Consider the following 8,743-nt stretch of genomic DNA (forward strand, 5'->3'; position numbering starts at 1 on the left):
TATTTACTTAACCCTTTCTACCGTTAGATTAATTTTTCTATTTTTCACTCAATCATCATTCATCACCCTAGCCGCTACCCCTCTTCCCTACTCTTCTTTTCTTTTTCAAAAATCATCATTGTAACACTCACCAAATTGCATGAATACACAGCTTACTATCATAGTAATAAAAAATTAAACGTACAAAAGGATTGTCATCATAGAAATAATTAATGATAATTACAAAGTATTATAGTTGAAAATGAAAAAAATTGAATCACTCAAATTTTTGTACAATTGAAAAGAAACAAACTACCTTTTTTCTACAAATACAAAACCACTCTACCATAGTTTAAAAAAAAAAATTCTAATGTATGGTAGATAGGCATTTGCTTTCTTGAAAATAAGATATAACAATCAATGTTTGCATTAAGTATAATGTTACTACAATTTAATTACTTCAAACGTAAAATTATTATGATAAAGAATTTAAAACATTTGATGTTTTTACAAAAAAAAAATAATTTATGAACAAAAATAGATCTTAACTTTTTAGTTAAAAAGAAATAAAATATTCAATATAATACTACGATAGGAAAGAAAGGAATTTACTAATATCAATAACTAATTATTACAACAAATCATGATAGAATGTCTACCATGATTAAAAAAACCTATGCCTTAAGTAAAGTAATCACAACAACAGATGGGCTTGTGAGCTTTGAGGCCCATAATATTGTCTTGCCAATCCCAAAAGATGCGATGTGATCTTACGGATAACGTTTTAAGTGGGCTCTACACCGTATACACCGCAACCAGAATATCAATTTTTAACAAGACTCATGGTTATATTATATTAGTCTTTGGGCTAAAATATTACTCCTAATAGCCCCACCATTTTAGAATTTTTTTCTTGGAAAACCCTTTCTTTGGGAAAGTATTCTCGGCGATATTAATTTTTGGCAGAGAGGGAGGAAAATTCGAACCAGTAGTAGTTATCAATCTCTTGCTCAGGTCAGTCTTCTATGTATAGAATTAACATTAAAGATTGACTTTTGTTTTAACATTTTTATTTCTTTAATTATTTGAGGTTTTACCCATTTAAAAATTATTTTCTTGCCAATTATTTTAGTTATTGTTCCTTTATTGCTAGCTTTAAATGGTAATATTTGCTCTAAAAAGGTGTGTTTAAAATGGTTGGTTTGCACAAAGTTTTAACCAATATAAATATGCTTTTAAAACATATTCCTTGGTTATAGATATGAGCATTTGTTAATTTATACTATATATCTAACTTAGAATTATTGGTTGTTCATTTTTTTTTTCATATTTTTTTATAATATTTTGTTAAAATTTATCCTTTTTGTATAAAATTCATATCTGCTCTTGAGTCAATCAAAACTATTATAGTTCTAGAAAACTCTTGATTTACAACTAAATTAAGTTGATAGTACCATTCTCTGTAAGTTAATTGAGATACTACACTAGTGTATCTATTTTGGTCTATTTCTATTGGTATTTCACTAATATCTTCATCATCCTTTATTTCTATTTCTTTGCTTATTTCATTAGTTTTTATAATAGCATTTATTTGTAAGAATTCTAAATCTCTGTAAATTTCATTTCATTCTTTAATCTCTTGTTTTATTTGCTTTATTTGTTTTTGTAATTCCTTTATTTCTACTGTTTACTATTTTCTGCTTCAAAGTTCTTTAAGATATCTTTTATGCTTATTGGATCTTTACAAGTTTGAGGTTTCTCTTCTTTATCTAAAATATCTTTAATTTTTAGTAAGTATTGCCTTTTAATTTCTTCATCTTAGGTTTTATCTATAATTTCTACTAAAAACTTTAAGTTTTCTCTCTCTATCTAAGGTATTTATTCTAAACTTTTCTATATAACTATAAATTTCTTTTTCTAAACAATCTTCTTCATATTCATTTGAAAATGATGATTCACTATTACTATCTATTTCTTAATATTTAGAATTTTTTCTATTTCTTCATTCTTCTTTTTCTGAAGGATATTCTTTTTCAGATTTAGAATTACTTTCTATCATAATTCTTAACAAATTTTATTTATTTTCTTCACTTATCTGTAGTTCTCTAATTTTTTTTATTTTACACTTATCGGAATAATATCCAAATCTTTTACATTTATAACAAACTATATTCTTTTTATCTTTTCTATCCTTTTGGAAAGATTTTTTGTTTTTCTTAATACTTTTCCTATATTTCTGAGGAAAATATTGTTTATTCTTTCTATATTTCTTATAGGGTATTTGCATATAATTTTTCTTTTTATTTTTTTTAGATGGAGCTTGGATTTTCTCAAATTCATATTGCTTATAAAAGTTTCCTAACTCTAATCTTCCTTGTGTTGTATCTTTATATATTTTCTTTTTGCATTTTTATTTCATTACACAATTTTAATCCTCTAATATTTATCATATTAATTATTGCACTATAGACTATTGTTCCTGTACCTCTTAAGGAGAATTACTTATACTATTTAAAACAACTTAAACACTACCATGATAGGATATAATTGACCTTAATAAAACAGTTTCTGTACTCAATACAACCTATTAAAAACTTGTACTGGATTTATGAAAATATTGCGCTGCAGAATAACATGTGGGCTAGGGCATATAATAATAAGTTATTCATTATTGATTTTTTTAAAAAATAAAAAAGAATGAAAATGAAAATAATTATTAGAACTCATATGTAATGAAATATAATAATCATAATAATAACCTAATAGCATGTATTGGTCCCTATAATTTTAATATATTTTGACATAGGTTCCTATAATTTTCTTTCATTGCACTGGAATGTTAGTTCTTATATTTTTAAATATATCTATAAGAACAATGAGATGAGCCATAGTGTTAAATATGTTGAACTGTGGCGAACAAATGTTAAGGTGAAATTATGATGTTTAGAATTATCCATTTTTTTAACATCTATCAAGCATAAGTATGCTACGACATATATTAAACAAAAAGTAAAATTTATTAAATAATAGATAACGTGAAAAAGTAATAACAATATTGTTTTATATTAACAATATTATATATTATCATTCATTTAGCATATTTTGTGGGTCCATAACTGTCAATTATTAATTAAACTAAAGAATTTATTGCTCAATAGTTTCAGGAAAAAGGATAATAATTCACTTAAATTTCTCCATTGCTAAAATATTTCAAAATACTCTATATATGATGACCTATTTAAATAGAGTCGGTAATTTCTACGAAAAAAAAAGAGTTGATAATTTTTTGAAATTTATCAACAAAACCACTTGGCCACAAAAATGTTTATTTTTCAAACATTTTATATTACAAACCAATTAAAATTAAAGTTAATTCATATACTATAAAATAAGGGGAATGGATCATTTGAAGTTAAAAATCTGTAAATTTCATGAAGTTTTTCTTTTTTAAAACATAAGAAATATTTAATATTTTATAAAAACAATAAAATATAAAATGTAAAAAAACTCATGAATTTAAGCTTCCGAAAATTTGTTGCCTAAAATATGTGCGTGAGGCCTGAGAGATGTATTGTGCCTATTTTGCTTCATCAGTTTATCCGTTCCTTTCTCCTGAAATTGCAAAATTCAAATATTTGCATATTACAAATATTTTATATATTTTTTTAAAAAAGTAACATTTGAAATAAAGTCTTATTATTGATTAATTATGCTCTTCAGCGGTCTTGTACTCCGTCAAACGGCTACATTTTCTCTGTATATAGTTTCCCATCTCGGCTGTAGCTCTCTCTAGTTTACAATTTTTTTTCTTGGAAAACCCATTCTTTGGGAAAGTATTCACTGGCGATATTCATTTTCGGCAGAGAGGGAAGAAAATCCGAACCGAAGGTAGTTATCAATCTCTTGCTCAGGTCAGTCTTCTATCTTAATTAGTGCACTACGGAGGAAATAGACGAATCAGGGAAAGCACAATCTTTAATTTAACTCTTAGAAATTAATCAATTCGCGCCCAAAGGTTGTTGTTTAGAGAACTTTTGAAATATAAATTTACAGTTGTGGAAGTACTGAAGTTATAATTTTAATGTCGTCTGTCGATGAAAATTCTCTTTCCTTTTGGCGTAATGGTTGGCAATTGATCTCGTTGCTGATCTGATTGTCTGCATGTTGTTTCCCGTTCTTTTTTCTGAATTATTTATTTAGTTCCAGTTTTGTTCAGCGGAGGTTCGACATTTATAATTGCAACTTTAATCCGATCACAATTAACAGTTGAAAACTCTGATTTTGAAATTGAAGATGCATCAATCTTCTTAAACGTCATAAGTTAATGATTTTTGATTCTTTGGTGTATGATGAAAGCTATTTTTTGGTTGTCTTTATTTCTTTTATATTGTTTTTTCTTGATTGAAGAAGTTTTCAGTTCCGATGATACCGTATGTGTCAACATTCATGTACTAATGGTTTGAAGTGACCCATATATACATATATACATATTATTTATTTAGAATGTCGAGTGCAGGTGTTAGTTTTTAAGCTTTCTAGTTTGTAGTTGTTAGCATAATCTCATATAAATATTACCAAAACTGGCCTAATTTTACCAAATGCAGAAGTTGCAAAGAGAGGGAGAATTTTTATTTCTGGTTGGTGTAATATAAATATAGCATGAGAAATTACTTTTGATTTTAAGCCTTTGTCTATTTACTTTTTGGAGAGTATTTTTTGTTTGGTGACATTACTAAAGTGGTTTCCCCTCTCATTTTTATAGTCCGTGATCTAAACATTAGATACTTAAAACAATGGATAGCTTAGCGACGTCATTGAAGTGCTTGAAAAATACATAGACAGAAGTCACATAGAAGAGCTCAATTTCATAGACTTAATTGTTGGCCTAATAACACTTTTCTTTCAAGACTTAGCTTCAATGGATTGCACTAGTGTTCTTACTTCCTTTTTTTCCAGTTTTGTTCGCTTCTATTTAATTATCTTCAACCATGTTCCACTTTTTACTTCTCTGAGGAAAACCCCTTATGATAACCCCTTTAGGTCCTTTTGTTTGTTTTGTTTGTTTGTCTGTTTTTGTTTTTGTTTTTGTTTTTGTTTTTGTTTTTCGTTTTCGTTTTGGTTTGTTTCTTCTCATGGCTTTAGAATGTTTACATATTCTCTGTTTTACTTGAAGACCCATTTCTATCTTTATATGCCACACCTTTTTATTAATTCCCAACTGATCTTCAAATTCCTGATCACTTAAGCTTCCAAATTGATTGCTTTTAGTCCATCACTTCATTTGTTGGATTCGTTGCGTTTAAGGCTTCAAATTCAATACTATTAACTTTGCTGCAATTGATTTGGTTGTATTCTTTTATTTCCTTTGGATTCTTGCGGTTGAATTGAAGTTGTGTTATATCAGGTCTAGATTTGTGTAAATATGCTGCTTAGATTGTTTTGTTTTCATCTTTTGTTTGTGAGTTTAGAGAAATAAACCAAAGGAAGCACAAGTTTCTTTGTTTTAGAATTCTGCTTTTTTTTAAAGCTGTTTGGTGATCGATACTTGCTTCTGCTATCATCTCTACAAATAGATATTCTTTATAACTATTCTTTGTACTTGTTTTCAGTTTGTTGCTCAAACTTAGTTTGCGAAGTTATAGATATTTATGCCACGTCCATATGCTTTGTTGGACTGTATTGTGTTTGTGACTAAATGATCAGTCTTGCATATGTTGATCAAACTTAGTTTGCTTACTTAGAAATTTTTATAGCACACATCCTCATGTTTAAAGTAAATAATGTCAAGAGCATACTATTTGATTATTATTATTGTGAATACCTGGATAGCTTAAGAATTGGAATAGTTTTGTGTGATTAAATGATCATTTTTGCATATGTTGATCAAACTATTAGCTTGCTTGCTTAGAAAGCTTTATAGCACACATCCTTATGTTTAGAGGAAATAATGTCAAATGATACTCCATTTGTTAGACCATATTATCTGATTATTGTTATTGTGAATACCTAGATAGCTTAGGAATTGGATTAGTTTTGTTGAATGGGGTCACTCTTAGGCAATGAGACTAAGAAATAAGTCAAGCTCGTGATAACTATTTTTGGAATTTATTGCGCCAAATAATGATGGATTAATGGATAATGCAACTATATAGAGAAGTTGGTGGTTGCTTTGAATGGCATTACATCAAAGGTGGAATTCAGTTATAAATATACACACTAACCTGTTGAAAAATGTGCCCTAGGGCCAATTATTATACTATGCTCATTGTTATTTAATAAATTTTTCTTTTATTATCATAAAAATTGCATGTTCAATATAATAACTGTATCCTTAGATAAACTATAGTGATTGTCCTAAATATCCCTGGTCGGAGTCATCTATGAGGGATCATAGATGAAACAAGACTAGTATAACTTTAATTAATTATAGAGATATAAATTAAAGTCATAGACACTTGAAAAAGTATAAGGTGTTAGACCAATCCGCTGTGAGAAAGTTGCATGGTACAAGTCAGAAGCTTATCTCATATGTAACTATATCATTAAGCCTTTAGACCTGAGATCATCATGGATTCCCACATGATGACTACTGAACTTTGACTTAGTCAAAAGTCACCTTTGACCGGGTGATCATAAAGGCTATAATTAAGTTTAGTGATATTTATTTAGAGGAATATGAGTGGTCAAGATGAAATTCATCCTTCACATTACGTGAGAGATATTAGAGGGCCCCTCGATAAGTAAGATTGAGAAAATATATGGCTATACTATAATAGAAAGAGTTTTTCCATTACCACTGTTAGTTCACTCAGAGGTCGAGAAAGTAATGGTCAGGTAAAGGAGAATGACAATTCCATGTCTCGTACTTGACCAAAATATGGAGTGACAAAAGGAATGTGTTATGGTTCCATGATAGGTTATATTGTATCATCGATCCCCATGTGAATTGGGTAGTTGTAATGTCTTGCTAGATGCTATTTGTGACTTATAGACTAATAGCATAATTAGCCTACTATCAATTTCATATGGGCCTACAGGGTTGCACACAAGAACAGCTTAACTTGAGCTATAATGTTCAAGTTCATTGATTTTCGAATATGTCTAGATTCAATGAATGTAATATAGGGTGAATGAATTATATATATATATATATATATTTGAATATTTATTTGATAAATATTTATATATATAGTTATATGAAATTTAAAATATAATTATATAATATATAATATAATATATATATATATATATATATATCCATATGTGTGTGTGTGTGTGTGTATGATATATGTATATGATATATAAAATTAAATATAGATAATATAATATATATACATAAATATTTTTGAAATATATATGTATATATATATTCATATGTGTATATATATATAATATAATATGTATATATGATATATATATATATATTATAATATTATATTATATTATGTTAGTTTTAAATTTAATTTTATATGATAGATTAAATTTAATAACTAACATGATATGAAAGAATATCATGTTAGTTTTATAATTTAAATTTATAAGATAAATTTGAATTAGATGTGATATCATGGATTAAATTTATGAGATAAATTTAATTATATTTTCATGGACCTTTTAAGCGGAAGACGAAAACCCTTATCTATATACTATATATAGATAGAGACGTCCTTTATGAAGGATGAGAGAGTTATAAAAGTTTTGACGGCAAAAACACTTTAAGAGCCATGAAACACCCTATAGAAAGGAAAAATAACATTCAAAGAAGAACGAACGCTAGGAGCGCTAGCACACTATTTGAGTTAGAGAGCTATTTGTGTGGATACCGGTAGAGGAAGCAGATCTACATTGTCAAATCTTGAGATCCAAACTCTTGAAAAGAACGTGCCCTAAGTACAAAGAATTAAAAGGTAACCCTTTTATCTACCTTGACTTTTTACGAGTTCATTCGATCCATATCAAGATACGAACTTTAAAATTTTAATCTTCCACTGTGCCTCTCTATCTAACAGTGGTACCAAAGCCAAGTCGAATTTTCATGTTGGGTTTTGGTTAATTATGTTCTTAAATTTTCATGTAAAGAACTTCTTTGGATGAACATTGCTTTAAGATTTTTAAAATTTATATGTGATATTTTTAAAATCTATATATGTTTTTCATGTGATGTTTTCGAAACATATATATATATAAACTCGTTTTACACATATTTGAATTTATATAAATTTAAATAAATTAACATGATTAATATTTAGCTATATGATGTGCATTCTCAATATGACTAATGTTCGTCTATATGATGTGCGTTCTCAATGTCATTATTATTTGTCTACATCCTCATAGTGGGACCACTGTGGCAAACTCTGCATAGTACAATCTAATTCACAATTTATAGCCTTTCATTATATATGAATTGTTCATTTGTTGTGTGTTTTTTTTTTGCCTTGAAGTTGTTTGGGTATGGTGACACATATGGCTTTAGTTTTACAAGGGTTGTAAATTTTAAATACGGCCTGCATGTCATGCCTCTCTCTATAAACTCTAAATGTACATTCTCTTCCCATCTCAATCCCCTTGTATGTATAAATAAGGTTTCTTGGTGTAATTTATCTTCTTAGAGAGGTCCTCTCATTGGCTTGGGATGGACATAGGTTAGGTGAGCTATATTGTGTCACGTTTGATTATGCTTTTGTATGAGATACAATTGCATGATCATAATATGCATGATTTTGTATGAGAGACAATTGCATTCACTTTACACGATTATTAA

Source organism: Prosopis cineraria, unplaced genomic scaffold (genome assembly GCF_029017545.1).
Source record: "Prosopis cineraria cultivar Desert tree isolate PC_DT_omini unplaced genomic scaffold, ASM2901754v1 PC2, whole genome shotgun sequence".
Lineage (NCBI taxonomy): Eukaryota > Viridiplantae > Streptophyta > Magnoliopsida > Fabales > Fabaceae > Prosopis > Prosopis cineraria.